This window comes from Lampris incognitus, chromosome 11 (assembly GCF_029633865.1).
Source record: "Lampris incognitus isolate fLamInc1 chromosome 11, fLamInc1.hap2, whole genome shotgun sequence".
Classification (NCBI taxonomy): Eukaryota; Metazoa; Chordata; class Actinopteri; order Lampriformes; family Lampridae; genus Lampris; species Lampris incognitus.
In genome coordinates, this window is record NC_079221.1 from 13,755,935 (window position 1) to 13,770,370 (window position 14,436).

Genomic DNA, 14,436 nt, shown 5'->3' on the forward strand with positions numbered 1-14,436 from the left:
AGTTACAGTAATGGTTTTTGTTTTTATTTTTTGGATTTTCTCCCCCTTTTTCTCCCCAATTGTACTTGGCCAGTTGCCCCACTCGTCCGAGCCATCCCAGTCACTGCCCCACCCCCCTCTGCCGATCCGGGGAGGGCTGCAGACTACCACATGTCTCCTCTGTTACATGTGGAGTCACCAGCCGCTTCTTTTCACCTGACAGTGAGGAGTTTCCCCAGGGGGACGTAGCGCGTGGGAAGATCACGCTATTCCCCCCAGTCCCCCCCCCCAACAGACACCCTGAACGACCAAAGGAGGCGCTAGTGCAGCGACCAGGACACATACCCACATCCAGCTTCCCACCCGCAGACACGACCAATTGTGTCTGTAGGGACGCCCGACCAAGCCGGAGGTAACACGGGGATTCGAACTGGCGATCCCCGTGTTGGTAGGCAACGGAATAGACCGCTACGTACAGTAATGTTAATTATTGTGCACTGTTCTTGTAAAAAAAAACAAACTTTTCTATTTTATCGTATGTTTTATTTTTATTTTGCTGTAAATTGCAGCACACATGTTATTGTACATTGTCCTTTTTTCTGTAAAGCACTTTTGCAAATTCTTTTTGCGAAAGTGCTGCATCAATAAAGTTTACAATAAAATGCTTATAAGTAAAAAAAAAAGTGAAACAACATTGCACAACGTTAAACAGAATGGCGCCACATCCTTACATATTACCATACCCCCCCCCCCAGCGGTCCCCTGCCAACCATTAAACTACTGTATCCCTCTCGCCACACCGAGTACCTTTCTTCCCTGTCCCCTTTAAACGGGGAGGTGCTCCGGAGCTCACCCCCCGGCCCCGGGCTCGAGTGAGAGAGAGAAAGAGAGAGGAGGGTTTGGCTGAGTGGACGCGTCGGAAACCTCCCCGGAGGGGCCCCCCTGTAATTCGATGCATGCTGTTAAGGCTTAGAGTATATTGTCTTGCCTTTGCTTATGAAGCCTCCACCCACCGGCCCACCCTACATTTAGCGGATCATGTGACTGGGGTAAGTCATTTGCAAGTACAACAGTTCTCTGTGCGCTCCCATTCATTTCCTGAGAACTGCCAGAGCCGAGCAGCTGAGAGGCAGAAAGGGGAGGGAGCTGCTCACTCACTCGCTGCTCACACACACACACACACACACACACACACACACACACACACACACACACACATACACACACGCACGCACACACACGCGCGCACAGGCACGGACAGCGAAGGGAGAGAGAGAGAGAGAGAGAGCGAGAGGGAGGACTGGAGAAGGGATAACAGTCTCCACGGCTCTGCAGCTCCTGACAAGGTCTGTGCATTTTTTCCCTCCTCCTGTTCTCCTCTTTGCTGTTGTGCGGCGTCTCGTTTGTCTTGGCGGTGGCTTCGGGCTTGTGTTTGCACGCGTCTCACTCAGCTGTCACTGCGCCATCAGAGCAGATGACAACTCCGATCACCTCCGGCACGTTGCTGTCTGCGTGTGGCAGGCATCGCGCTCGGTCTCTCGGAGGGGCGGCGGAGCCCGCCGCTGCCCCTGAGCGGACTTGTAGCACCTATCTGAGGAGGATAAGTAACGTGGTCATGGTAGGGGGCAAAGTGTGCTGTCTGACACAGAGTGGCACCGGAGGTATCGGGACCGCGTCCCGGCTGTCTGCCCAGGCTCTACCTCTGACGACTCTCCACACATCTGCTCCATCAACAGCTGTTTTGTCTGCGGTGTTTACGTCTGTAAAAACTTCAGAATGAGTGTGTTGTTTCAGTCAGGGGGGGTTTCGGTGTGCTGCCGCCGCCGCTGGCTTGTCCCTGGCTTTAGAAAGCGAAAGGCTTTTAGCGAAGCGACACAGGAAGCGCTCTGGAGACGCTCAGCGCCGATCAAAAAGTTTGCTGCTTGTCACTTGTGTCGTGTTCCAGAGCACTGCACCTGACCGCGCGCGCTCGGCTTAAGCAGTTGTGCGTGTGCGCACGCACGTGTGCGTGCGTTTGTTTGTGCAAGTGCGTGTGTGTGTGTGTGTGTGTGTGTGTGTGTGTGTGTGTGTGTGTGACAACATTGTTTGCCTACTGTACAGACAGTCGGACCACGCTGTTAGCAACGGGTTAAACATTAGGAGGCTCGGGTAGCAGAGGAAGGACACCGGGGTGGCGGGGCTGGTGTGGGAGGTGTGTGTGTGTGTGTGTGTGTGTGTGTGTGTGTGTGTGTGTGTGTGTGTGTTTGCCCATATGTATTTCTGTATATGCATGTGTGTGCGTGTAGATCTTTGTGTGTGTGTGTGTGGGCATGCATATGTGTGTGTGTGTGTGTGTGTTGAGAGCGTGGGAGTGTTACAGGGGTGGTGTCTTGGATGTCATCAGCGGTGCTCTCACTTCCAGGGTAATAGTCATTGGTATTGATGGGTGGCTGTCAGGAGGCAGGGAGCCACCAGGATGGGGAGAGTGGCTGGGGGCCGGCCCTCGGCTGTTATTTTCAATTACAGGAGACCAGGGCAGAGCTGACAGCAAAGGCATTTGTACACATCGAGCAACGGTGGGGGAAGTGGTTGAGGGGAGGGGGAGTGGTTTTTTTTTGTGTGTGTGTGTGTCTATGAGTGTGTGCATGTGTGTCTGTGTGTGTTCAGAGGGGAGGGGGGGTGAGAGAGAGAGAAAGCAGTGGAGAGGGAGGGAGGGGTGAGAGGGGAAGAGACTCTGGCCTCTGCTCCTTGGTTTGATGTGGAAACTAAGCACTGACCTCCATGACTTTACCCCTGTGCTATAGCAAGCCCCCACCCCTACCCCCACCCGCCTTTAACTATTTGACAGCCGTAGGGCGTGTGTTTGTATGCTTTTGTGTGTGTAAGTGTGCATCTGTGTGTGTGTAGCTATGCGGCTGTGTGTGTGTGTTGGTTTGGGATTCTATTGTGAAGGAGGTGGGTGGGAGGTGCAGCAGTGAGTGGATGAGACCCCCCCCCCAGCTCAGGGGGTTGTTGAGCGAGTCAGATTAAACTCACACTTAAATCCATTTACCGTGGGGTTTCCTCCCTGTTGGGATGTGTGCGAGAGGGATGATGTCACCAGGCTGACACACGCCATACCAAGATATGTCACGTCCATCATGCAGGACAATAACGCATTATAAGCACAGTAAACTCCGTTTACACAGCACTACTTCTCCGACCAGATGGGCTGCACAGAAGACAACATGAAATTAAAATAAAGAAAACACAGGAACAGATGAGCAATGGGTCACATGGAAACAAAATAAATAAAAAAATAAACTTGGCAAAGTCTAAAAATATGACTTCGGCGATAATGTAAATGCTGGCGTCAAGTTAGCGGGCCGAATCCCCTCTGGTTGGACGCTGCACATTTTTGGGGCCCCAACAGCAAATGGGCAATCATCGTTTATTATAACGATGATAAAATACGACGCTGTCGTGGGGGGCGTCCGGGCAGCGTGGCGGTCGATTCCGTTGCCTACCAACAATCGCCAGTTTGAATCCCCGTTTTACCCCCCCCCCCCCCGGCTTGGTCGGGCGTCCCTATGGACACAATTGCGGGTGGGAAGCCGGATGTGGGTATGTGTCCTGGCCGCTGCACTAGCGCCTCCTCTGTGCGGTTGGGGTGCCTGTTCGAGGGGGAGGGGCAACGGAGGAATAGAGTGATCCTCCCGCATGCTGGTGAAACTCCTCACTGTCAGGTGAAAAGCAGCAGCTGGTGACTCCACATGTATGGGAGGAGGCATGTGGTAGTCTGCAGCCCTCCACGGAGGGGCAGACGGGGTGGAGCAGCGACCGGGGCTGCTCAGAAGATTCGGGCAGTTGGCCGGATACAACTGGGGAGAAAAACAAAAACCAAAGCTACACTTTCAATCTTACAGAATAATTCAACATGGCGACAGCTGTGATCAGATCGATGAAGGGCTGTAATCCTCCGCCGCCGAGTCAAACCGCGGCCATCATTTTGATTCCTTCCTCGGTTGTAACCGCCTCCTTCCCAGGCGCGGTCCGAGGGCTTAACGATAACGATCGGCACAAGGTGGGGGACTCAATTAAAAAGCCAATCACCGGCAGACAGACTCTATCTGTCCATCAACCCCGCGCTCCCCTCCGCGTTTAATTGACCGGCTGGATTCCTCCGCCGACGGGGCCCCGTCGCTCCCCACCGCAGATCGGGGATTTGCAAATTGGGGGCCACTTGTTGACAGATTAAATCTTTTGAAAGATCAAATGCGGAACACGTCCAGCAGTGACCGCTGTCTGGTGGTGGGGAGGTCCACGGCCGGCCGCAGTGCTCCTGATGGGTCGGGTTAACTGCCGGCTGTATTGACGGGCTGCGGTATCAGTCACCTGGCTCCGTGTTGTGGACTGTAAAGTCATCGATTGGGGAGGGATCGGAGGACACGAGGTATCTGTGCGTTCATGTGCTGCGAGACTGCTGCTGTTTATCCAGGCCACCCAGGGAGGAGGGCAGGAGGAAGTGCATGGGCGGCAGGCTCAAGGTGCATTGTGGGATAGCCCTCTCCTGTTCCCTCCCGTGTGTGTGTGTGTGTGTGTGTGTGTGTGTGTGTGTGTGTGTGTGTGTGTGTGTGTGTGTGTGTGTGTGTGATGGCCCCTGGCAACAGGAAGGGCGTTGTGTCTTTAGAGCTGTCAGACCCAGCTTTTCACACACACACACACACACACACACACACACACACACACACACACACACACACACACACACACACACACACACACACACGCTAGTCTAGCATGTTAAAGAAAAGCTGCACTCGAACGTAGGGGTGAATATGTCAACGGATGTGTTTCCCTGTGAAGAAAACGCTGCGGAAACGGTCTCTGTGAAAAATAGAAGAGGAATGTAAGGACAGAGAAGACGTGAATATCTTGCATTGAGCGCCACTGTTAAGGATCCCCATCAGTCATGATGATATGTTAAGTGCTGTTTGGCTCACTGGCTCGGGGTAGCAAAACAAATCGGGGTACGCATGTTGACACTGATGTACTGTGAAACAAGACTAATATTTGTAGGTGAAGGCCAACAGCAAGACTCCCTGTTCTCCCTTTATTTCGTCATGGTCAAAGCTGACAGAATGTTCTCTCCCTCTGCTTTCTCTCCTGTGTGTTCAACCCTTGACCCCGGTGTCCACCCCACGTTTGTTTACCAAAACTGAGCTCGGGCTGCGCTCAGAGCACCAGTGTGTATGTGTGTGTGTGTGGGAGGGGGGGGGGGAGAAAGAGAGAGACGTTGGGAGAGAGAGAAAGAGAGAGACGGGCAGAGAGACACACATTGAGGGGAGAGAGAGAGCACGAGACACATTAGGTGAGCGAGAGAGAGACATTGAGGGAGAAAGAGAGAGAGCAGGAGCAAGAGAGCCATTGGGGGGAGAGAGATTTTTTGAATTTGATTTTGATTTTGATTTTTTTTGTAAAAAATCTAGAGGAAGCGATAGATAGAGAGAGAAAGAGAGACATTGGCTGAGAGGAGAGAGAGAGACAGGGGGAGAGACATGGGGGGAGAGAGATAGAGAAAAAGAGAGAGACATGGGGGAGAGAGGGGCGAGAAAGACATGGAGAGAGAGACATTGGGGAGAGAGAGAGATAGAGAGTGAGAGACATTGGGGGAGAGAGGGGAGAGAGACATGGGGGAGAGAGAGACATTTGGGGAGAGAGAGACATTGGGGAGAGAGGGGAGAGAGAGACATTGGAGGAGAGAGGGGAGAGAGACATTGGGGAGAGAGAGACATTGGAGGAGAGAGGGGAGAGAGACATGGGGGGAGAGAGAAGGTATAGGGAAGTACAGTATTGAGTAACAGCCAGTGAATCGGAGCACTCAGAACAATGTATTGTGGATTATGACGACCTGTCAGCTGTCAGAATAAGTACCTCTCTATTTCCATGTGAGTTTTCTGCCCCGTCTCTGATATCAAGACGGCCTCCGTCAGGGCGAATAATGAGCCCGAGGCCTTTCCCGAAGATGGAAACAAAGTTTTATCTAATGGCTAACAGACTCGAGGGAGGCTGGATCTTGAATGATGTTCTCTGAGCTGGCTCGTCCAGCCAAGTTCTTAAAGTATGACTCTACCTTTGGAGGTGACGCGCTGAGAGGAGGTTTATCCAGATTTACATTCTGATTTGAAGATCGGAAGATATTTTCAGTGTGTCTCCATGTTCGGGATAAAGACGGGTCTGGAAAGGGGCCGGTCAATCAGCGGGGGTCTTTCGCCATTTTATCCTTTTACTCCTCACTAACGTCAACACTTACATACAACCTGGGTTTTATTTTTGTAGATTTTTATTCCTTTTTTTGTGGCTTTTTCCTCCTTTTTCTCCCTAATTTTACCCGTCCAATTACCCCACTCTTCCGAGCCGTCCCGGTCGCTGCTCCACCCCCTCTGCCGATCCGGGGAGGGCCGCAGACTACCAACATGCCTCCTCCGATACACGTGGAGTCGCCGGCCGCTTCTTTTCACCTGACAGCGAGGAGTTTCACCAGGGGCAGGTAGCACGTGGGAGGATCACGCTATCCCCCCCCCCCCGAACAGGCACCCTGACCGACCAGATGAGGCGCTAGTGAAGCGACCAGGACACATACCCACATCCGGCCTCCCACCCGCAGACATGTGTGTAGAGACACCCCACCAAGCTGGAGGTAACACGGGGATTCGAACCGGTGATCCCCATGTTGGTGGTTAACGGAATAGACCGCCACATTACCCGGACGTCCATTTTTGTAGTTTCTTTTCCATCACACATCAGTTATGATATCGTTTTATTACCCGGCTTTATTCCGTAGATGGTGGACATGGACCAGGCTGGACTCAGCTGTACAGCGGTGTCTTATGGGACAAGGGAACAGGAGTCTTTTAACAACAAACCTCCCTAGTGTGTCAGTCAGACTGTGTCCATGACTGTCCATCATCTATGACTTCTCTATTGTGTTGGCCGGCTAGTTTATGGATGGTTACTGCTACCTACTGTAAGTATACACTTCCTGCAGGGTCAACCAGGAAGTAGATCAACCAGGAAGTAGATCAGCGATGTCTTCCACCATTGATCATATTGGACATCTCACATCATAACTTTTAACTTTCACTTCCAAATACCTGGTTTAGATAATTGGGTTAAACTGGACTTGTTGAAACATGTCTGATACTGTTGATTTGTCCCATAAGACGCCGTTGTAAGGCTGAGTCCAGCGGTGGTCCATGTCCAACATCTACCGAATGAAGCTGGGTGAGATGATAACTGATATGTACGATGCAAAATATTATGAAAATAAGACCCAGGCTGTGATAAAACAGTTAATTCTTAACATCACAGAGGAGGAACAGGCGAGGAAGGGAGGAAGAGGAGGAAGTAAGTGAAGGAGAGGAGTGGTCAAGGAGGCTTTCTCTGATTTTCTTCCTTGGCTGCTTCTGAACGTAACTAGACAGCGAAACGGTTTCGGGAATCACGGATGACTTCAGCGGCCCGGCGCGGCGATGCGGCGCAGATCAGTGTGAACTTTGCTTCCATTCGCAGTGCGGGTCAGCCGTTAGGGGAGGAAATTATGCAAACAACATGTGGAATCCATTTGGAGGCCTTGTGGTGTTCCACAGGCCGCTCGGCTTTTAACAGAACAAGAGCCGTGTTGAGGAACGCTCACGCCGCGCACCAGAGCACCTCTCAGTTAGCGTCTCCCGTCCAGCGTTAGCTGGGAAACGGACAGAACCACAGCCGAGGCAGAGCTGTGAGTATGTGAGTAATAGAGGTAAACACAGCTGCTGGTTTTATTAAGTGGAGTCAGAAGGCTGGAATGGGTCAAAGTAAGGGAAAAAAAAAATAACTCGGTTGGCAAAAATAGCGGCACACAGATTTGATGTCATAAGTGTCAGTGTGTTGGAATGTTTTGCTTGGTCCGTTGTTGTCTGTTTCCATGCTCTGCGTGTTCGGCTGAATTTGGTCGTGTCAGCGCAAAATGCCGAGCGAGGGCAGATAGGGAAACCACTTCGTGATGCTGCATAGAGAGAGAGCTCTGCAAGGCCATTAAACACTTAGGGAAAATAGATGTGCGCGTGCATGCGTGCATGCATGCATGTGTACATGTGTGTGCTTTCATGCATGCATGTGTGTGTGTACGTGTGTCTAAGTGTGTGTCACAAGAGACAATGAGCAAGGGAGAATAAGAGGGAGAAAGGTAAGAGTGTGTGTTTAAGTGCTATAGGAGTGACTCTGCTCTCCGCTTGCTGTTTACAATAGCGCCTGTCGGATGTGTCGGACGTGTGCGTCTTTGTGCAGACTGTTGTGTCCCTGTAAAACATCTAGGTCGATCTTTGAGTGCATGTGAGTGCATGTTTTGATGTATGCATTAGACGAGTTATTGTGGGTGGCACTGTATGCACACAACATAACGTGTGTCGGGGGAGGGGGAACACACACGCACATACACATATACATACCAGCATCAGGCGAGCACATACACATGCACAATCGCACACACACACAACCTGAGGGGGAAAGGCAGCAGCCTACTCAAAGTATGCCCCATTAGGGTAGGAGTATACCATCATCCCTAGGGATACAGAGCGAGTGAGAGACACAGAGAGAGAGAGAGAGAGAGAGAGAGAGAGGAGGGGTTGGTAGGTGGATGGGTGGAGACGGGAGGGGTGCAGGTTATAGTGATGATGCTAATGCGCTCACTTAAATGCTAATGCATCGACCAACCCCCACGTGAGGGCCGGAGGAGAGCATCGTCTCATGCGGACGGGCCTTCGTCCTCACGTCCAGGGGAAGCAGCGGTGACCTGTCCTGATTCACTCCACCTCGTGCAGCCACCGTCGCTGGACGGAGCCCGCTCTAAATCTCCCGCACCGTGATGGTATATTTACGTGCCGGCGGAACGAATCGCCGGCCGACAGCGTGTTGACACGTGACAGCCAACGATCTGATCTGACACGCTTGCTGGTCTGCCATTGATTTCTGCTCCTGGTTTCGATGGAACAAATATGGCGGGCGTGCCTGTAAATCGTGTCTTATTTCACTTTCCCAGCACGTTCTTCAAAGTCCCCCTGTAGTCCCCCCCCTGCATAGGTGGGCCTGCGTAGACTTACTCAACCAATCAGTGCTTAATTAGGTCGGGTTGACACACCTGACACGTAATTAAGTGCCATACGACTGGTTGATGAAGTACAAACAGGCCTACGCGGGGTTACAATCAGAGTATGCATGACGGAAGTGAGGACCGGGTTTGGAAACACGGTCTTATTTAACCCAAACGGTCCACCAGAATGGCTTACTCGCTGTTACTGAGTGTCGCTTGGTTTCAGTTCAGCGGTGCCTGGTTTACACATTAGTCCCTGAGATTCGGAGTCTGACTGGCTGCTGCCCGGTGAAATTCGCCCCTCATTTGCATGAAGTTTAAACATTTAAAAACGCTCTCAACGTCCCAGAATCCTGTGCGCAGGACTGCTGCCTGCTCCCATAGAGAATGAATAGACACAGGAGGCTTCGCCCAGCTTGCCCCACGGGCATGAGAATACACCCTAATGATACGTTCACAGAAGGGTTCGAGCCCCGGGGTAGCCCAATCTTGGGGGTCGTCCTGGGTCGTCCTCTGTGTGGAGTTTGCATGTTCTCCCCGTGTCTGCGTGGGTTTCCTCCGGGGGCGCCAGTTTCCTCCCACAGTCCAAACACATGTAGTGTCAGGTGACTCGGCCATACTAAATTGTGCCTAGGTGTGAATGTGTGTGTGTGTGTGTGTGTGTGTGTGTGTGTGTGTGTGTATGTCGGCCTGTGTGATGGCCTGGCGGCCTGTCCAGGGTGTCTCCCCGCCTGCCGCCCTAAGGACTGCTGGAATAGGCTCCAGCATCCCCGCGACCCTGAGAGCAGGATAAGCGGTTCAGATAACGGATGGATGGATGGTACGTTCACACACGGGCGTCATCTCAATGCTTGGGGATGTGACGCCTCATATTAATGGCTGCTTGATGGACAGGCCAGTGAAATAAACTAGGCTGTAACCTGGCAAATGATGGACAAGTGCACTCACTTCCCGTCCAGATTCGTCCTACACCCAATAGGCGGATTTGGTTTTAGCCTCCAGTTTTCAAACATGGGGGCCGTTCGGAAGCCTAGTTTCAACCCTGACCCCTGGTGTTTGGAGGTTGAGTGAGGTGTGGAATGCCGCTGTTCAGGAATCAGGAATATCTATTTGTCGTTTCATTCCATGCACATGTGCACACGAAATAAAACGAAATGTCGTTTCCCCCAGCCCACAGCAGTGCAACACAAAGACAAAAACACACCCAAAGTACAAGAACTACAAAACACATATATCCAACATATAAAAAAACCAAAAAAATTCACTGTCCAAGAGAGTGAACGCCAGGATGACCGCCGGGACTGCCGGTCTGCATGGGCTAGCGGTTAGCTTAGCCTGCCCTGCTTCCGCATCCTGTCAGACCACCTCCTCTTTGGGCACAGCTCCAGGCAGGGCCATGGTCCCTGGGCCCACAGGACAGCAGACCAGGCCCCCCCCAGCCGATCCAGCGCTAGCTCTCTCAGCCATCAAACGAAGACAAACTTAGATGTGGACGTGGACAAAGACACTGCATGGACGGTTCTGGATGAGGCCACTGCAAACGGGAACTCACGCCACCATTTTTCATTTTTTTTTGCTTATTATTTAAAAAAAAATTTTTTTTTCAGAATTGTTCCATGTTTTGCTTGTTGTTGGGGCTCTAGTCCATAGTTTGCAATGTACTGCCTCCGGAAACTCGACGCAACACTACCCAGCATGCATTGCACATGCCCGCGTGGAAAATGAACGGGAAGCGGGGAAACGACGCTCCGGTGCAAACGAACCGTGACAGGCATGTTATTGAGCACCATACAGCTCATCGCGAGCATTCAGGAGTGCGTTTTGTCTCATCTGGACGGACGCGTGTCGCTTCTGGATCCGGCACGGCAGAGCGAGAGGCGCGTCGGGTCGAGGCAGTCGTTAAACGCCGGCGTGCGGGCTCACCTCAAGCCGGGCCCTCTGCAGAGGGAGTAAATAAGAGACGGGAGACTGGAGATACCGGGTGCCTTTTTTATTGATCCCTGGGAGCAAACCTTACTTTATCTCCCCTCCCTCTCCCTCTTTCGCTCTCTCCTCTGTCGTTTTCTCCCTCTCCCACACACCTATGCAGACACACACGCACACACGCACACACATAAAAATGTCTTTGTGTAAAGGTTGTACTGATTAATCCACACGTTGATCCCGTCTCTCTGGGTTTCACCTCCCCCTTTGGTACCAGAGCAGTTTTTGTGTCAGGGGCTATTTTAGATACACAGCCACTGACACCACTGCACTTATGTGGAGGTGTGTGTGTGTGTGTGTGTGTGTGTGTGTGTGTGTGTGTGTGTGTGTGTGTGTGTCTAGGCTAGAGTGAAAGGGTGTTCTAGAGAGGTCACCCCCATTCTGTTCAAAGAGGGCCACATACTAAACCGGCCTTTAAGCAGCTGGTGTGGCTTTCACAGTAAAGTTTTGAACCCGACCCCGGGGGCCCCCCCGAAAATCAATCCCCAAAATGACCCACGTATTTTGCGTATTCTTTCTCGCGATTACGTCAAAATGATCCTCACCCCGGGAATAAAATTGTCCTAATGGTGCCGCAAATTGCTTCGACTTCCAAGTCCAGTCCCGCCAGACTGGTGTCACCTCGCCTTAGCGCCGTCATGGTCGCAGCCTGTTTAGCTTCAAATGTGCCGCATTTGAGGCACATGATGCAATAGGATGTCAGACTCCTCGGTTTACCCTGCTCCCCCCCAACACCGAGCGAGGGCGTGTGTGTGTGTGTGTGTGTGTGTGTGTGTGTGTGTGTGTGTTGCTCTATGAGCGTTTCTGTTTGCAAATGTGTGCATGTGTGCCAGCGTGTGTTTGTGTATGAGTACGAGAGAGTGTGTGTCTGTGTGTGTGTCTGTGTGTGTGTAGGTGTGCGGGCGGGTGGGTGGCTGTTTCTATTGAATTTTGCAGGCATTTTCTTCTTTCATGAGCAGAGCCGCAACACTGAGAGACGGTGCTGTGTGTGTCTGTAAGCTTGCTGTAAATGGGAGATAAATATGGTTCAAAGTGGGTGCAGGGAGAGGTCACAAGGCCTGTGTGTGTGTGTGTGTGTGTGTGTGTGTGTGTGTGTGTGTGTGCGTGCGTGTGTGTGTTTTTTGTGCGTGCGTGTGTGTGCCAGCCAGATTTAGTTGTGAAACACAGCGAGCGCTCAGGAAGTCAGCTTATGAGAAGTACATGAAGCAGACAGACACTCTGACAAACCAGACAGCCACTTTTCACTTTGACTGTGCGTCTTCAGCATAAAGAGCCGCTTCATTCCCACCGCTTCACAAGACCTGAGGGAGGACAGAGAGGTGGCGTTGGTGCCGAGAGAAAGGTTTCACAATGATAAAATGTGACTAAACAGATGGGGAAACTCATAAAGGAAACCATTAGTCTTTTGCCAGGCTGTTAGAGGCTGGTCTTTCGGCAGCGGGGCATATGAAACAACATTATGGAGGGTGTAGTATGAAACAATATTATGGATGGTGTAGTATGAATGGATGGTGTCGTATGAAACGACATTATGGATGGTGTAGTATGAATGGATGGTGTCGTATGAAATGACATTATGGATGGTGTAGTATGAATGGATGGTGTCGTATGAAACGACATTATGGATGGTGTAGCATGAATGGATGGTGTCGTATGAAACGACTTGGATGGTGTAGTATGAAACGACATTATGGATGGTGTAGCATGAATGGATGGTGTTGTATGAAACGACTTGGATGGTGTAGTATGAAACGACATTATGGATGGTGTAGCATGAATGGATGGTGTCGTATGAAACGACATGAATGGTGTATGAATGGCTGGTGTCGTATGAAATGACATTATGGAAGGTGTCATATGACACAACGGATGGTGTAGTACGAAATGACATTATGGATGGTGTAGTATGAATGGATGGTGTCGTATGAAATGACATGGATGGTGTCGTATGAATGGATGGTGTCGTATGAAATGACATTATGGAAGCTGTCATATGAAACGACATGGATGGTGTTGTATGAAATGACATGGAAGGTGTCATATGAAACGACATGGATGGTGTCATATGAATTGACATTATTGAAGGTGTAGTATGAATGGACGGTGTCGTATGAAAGGACATTATGGGAGGTGTCGTATGAATGGAGCATTTCCTGCCGCCACAGAGATGTGGTGATCGGGGTTTTGATGTAGGTCACATTTTCATGAAGCTTCCCCCTCTTCGGTGAGAACCGATGCAGTGTTTGAGCTTTATGGAAATAAGGCGAATGAGAGGGGCACGGCGTGTTGCAGGTCCTCCTGTCTTGTCCGTCCCTCGATGATGTCTTAAAGCTGTCACTCGTGTCTTTGGATAAATGCACCTGGACACTGGTGTTGCTTCATGCAGCATCCATTCAGGACAGCGCTTCTCCTTATTGCTTACTTTAATGTGCGTACAAGTCTGTGTGTGTGTGTGTGTGTGTGTGTGTGTGTGTTTGTGTTTGTGAAGGCAGTGGACTCGAGCTGCATCCGGCGACCTCATCCACCTCATCCCGACAGGATTACTGACACAGGATCTCCCTGCCTCTGGCAGAAATAGCCTGGACCCAAGGGCAATCCACCAGAATATGGGAACTTCCATGGGCCCTGGTGTGTGTGTGTGTGTGTGTGTGTGTGTGTGTGTGTGTGTGTGTGTGTGTGTGTGTGTGTGTGTGTGTGTGTGTGTGTGTGTGTATTTACATGGGTATCATCTCTCTATAAATGGAGCTGGTCTCCTCCCAGGTGTTGAGGCTCATGGCTGGGGCACTGAGGACACAAGTTCACCCCTCCACCCTTCCAAAGTCTTCTCTCTCTCGCTCTCTCTCTCCTGTCTCTCTCTCCTTCTCTTGCTCTCTCTCTCTCTCTCTCTCTTTCTCTGTCTATCTCTCTATTGTTCTCTCTTGCTCGATCTCTCTCTCTCTCTCTTGCCTCTCTATCTCTCAATTTTCAATTCAAATTTGCTTCATTGACATGACAACCATTCTCATGTTGCCAAAGCATTAATAACATATGATACAAACTATTTCATGTCATAACAGTCAAGATAAGACAGTCGAAAACAGTTTGTTTGTTTGTCTCTCTCTCTCTCTTGCCTGTCTATCTCTCTATTGCTCTGTCTCTCTCTTCCTCTCCCTCTCTAGCGCTCTCCCCCTCTCTCTCCTTCTCTCTCTCTCTCTTCTCTCTCTCTCGGTTTACCATGGCTGCTCTTACCTGTCGGCCTTGCCGGTCATGTGTGCTGTTGTCCGGCAGAGAGTCCACACCAGGATTGTGTGGTTTCTGTATGTTGTGTAGGCTGTATGACATGTGTGTCATACATGTTAAAGTCATTGTAGTACATTTGCACATTATGTTTTCCTGATCCTGCTTCC

General features: G+C 50.9%; 1 protein-coding gene across 1 annotated transcript in view; it reads left to right on the plus strand.

The window, feature by feature from the left end:
- The first annotated feature begins 1,092 nt into the window (after window positions 1-1,092).
- Window positions 1,093-14,436, plus strand: part of klf12b (Kruppel like factor 12b) — a 62,455-nt gene continuing 49,111 nt past the window's right edge. Inside the window, exon 1 of the mRNA XM_056289788.1 lies at window positions 1,093-1,325. The gene's annotated coding sequence lies outside the window, so the exon portion shown is untranslated. The remainder of the gene's footprint in view (window positions 1,326-14,436) is intronic.